The sequence below is a fragment of the Malurus melanocephalus genome, unplaced genomic scaffold, assembly GCF_030028575.1.
Source record: "Malurus melanocephalus ecotype Western Australia unplaced genomic scaffold, MMel_1.1 scaffold_248, whole genome shotgun sequence".
NCBI lineage: Eukaryota > Metazoa > Chordata > Aves > Passeriformes > Maluridae > Malurus > Malurus melanocephalus.
Genome location: NW_026623480.1, coordinates 703,768 through 705,587, shown reverse-complemented (window position 1 = coordinate 705,587; position 1,820 = coordinate 703,768). Strand labels below are relative to the sequence as shown.

General features: G+C 65.6%; 1 protein-coding gene across 1 annotated transcript in view; it reads left to right on the top strand.

The window, feature by feature from the left end:
- The window catches only part of LIN28B (lin-28 homolog B), an 84,685-nt gene that overhangs the window by 1,327 nt on the left and 81,538 nt on the right, over positions 1-1,820 (top strand). The window lies entirely within an intron of this gene.

Here is a 1,820-nt window from a genome sequence, read left to right as displayed (position 1 = left end):
GGTGGACAGCCTGGGGCGGGCGGTGGCAGGGGCCGGGTGTTGCCTRTGTGCTGTGGCGGGAGGAGCTGTCCGTGTCACAGCTGGGGCAGGTGGGACCGCCTGGGCAGTTGCCCGTCGGGGAGGATGCGCTCCCGGCTGGGACGCGCACACCAAACCCCGGTGCGGCTGTCCCGCCTGAGGAGAAGGGCTGGAGCGAATGCGCCCGAGGCGCAGACCCGGCCCGCTCATCGTCCTGYGCCTGCCGGCCGTGCGGCCGGTCCCTCCGCGAGGGTCGGTGTTCCCCGAGGGGCGTTAGCCTTGTCAGACGGTTTCCCGCGACGTCCTCCAGAGCCTCCTTAAATCCCCCGGGGAAGCGGGCGCTATCAGTTGCAAATCCGCAGCTGAGAGACGGTTAATGTACGTGAGACCACATCCTGCATCCGAGCTCTCCGAGTGAGTGCYTCCCGCGTCCTCCTGCCCGCGGATTACGCGCGGGATCACAGTAATTKCCAGTATTTTTAGGACTCGCCCGCAAACCGCCGGCACCGCCAGCAGAAATGCACAGACGGCAGGGCGGACCCGCGCCGCACCCACGGCCGCTGCTTTTTCGTTTGAACCGAAAGTGCCCGTAAAGCTCCCGTTTGGAACGGCGCTCCGGCCGCCAGTTGGAGCAGCGGCGCTTGCCCCGTGCCCGCGAGGGAGCAGAGGCGGGCTCCGGGGACCCGGGCGCACCCGCGTCGGGTGTGACGGCTGAGGAGCGCCGGGGAAGCTTAAAAAGCCGAGCTCCAGCGGCGGGCGGGAGTGAAGGGAGAGAGGCGCTTTCTMCTCTTTGAAACTGCATTTCCCGAAAAGAGCCGCGGCTCGGGACGGGCGCGGTGCGAAGGCGCTCTATAAAGCCTGTAACTTCATACCCCGCAGTCGCACGTCGGGCAAATCCCGTCGCTGCTCGATCCGAGCCGTGGCAGCACGCAGTTGGGCTGGCGCTGTGTTTTGTTTAAAAAAAAAAAAAAAAAAGGAAAAAATCGTGTATTTTCTACTAGTAATGCGCGCGATTTAAAGGGAGGGTAATAAACCCGACCAGGGGAGTTGGCGGCGTCCTGAGCGCGTCCGACCCTGCTCTCCCAAAGGCGGGAAGGCACGGCTGCCACGGCCCCGCTGGGATGGAGAGCATATTCTGGAAGTATTAAACAAAAGCCCGGGGGCAAAGCCCGGCTCTAGGGCAGGGTCGCGGGGACAGACCCGCCTGACGGAGAGCGGCCGCTGAACGCCCGAACCTCCGCGTCCGGCGGGCKCCCGACTCTCGCCCTGCCCGGCTCAGAGCGATGGGAAGCGGCCTCTCCTTCCCCCGAGCGACACGGCCGCCCCGGGAGCGGGTCACACCGGGCTGGTGGCAACCCCCGCCCGCGACCCGGGCGTTGCGCGGCGGCGGAAAGGGAAGGCGGCTTTGGCGCCCAAAATGTAGGTGAGAGGATTTTGGCGGGAACGGCTCCGCACCGGCACAGCCTCCCGGCCGTAGGAGCAACAGGAAAGGCCCCCCTCCGACCCCACATTTAGGAWGAGCCGGTTTGGGTAGCAGCCCTGTAGGAAACACGACGGGCATYTGATTCGGTGCAACATCGGCGGGGCGGCGCCGAGCAGCCAAGCCCGGGCAGCGGAGGAGAGGGGGCAGGGGCGCTCCGGCGCCGTCCCTGCCCCTCCTGCCTGCCCGTCGGCGAGGAGCGCTGCCTGTGCTTTGAAATGGGAAGTGGTGGCAGCACCCCGAGCTCTGCTTTCAAGTGTAAAACACGCGTTTTGTTTCAAATGCACGCGGCTCCGTCGTTTGTTTGGATATTTGTGGTTTG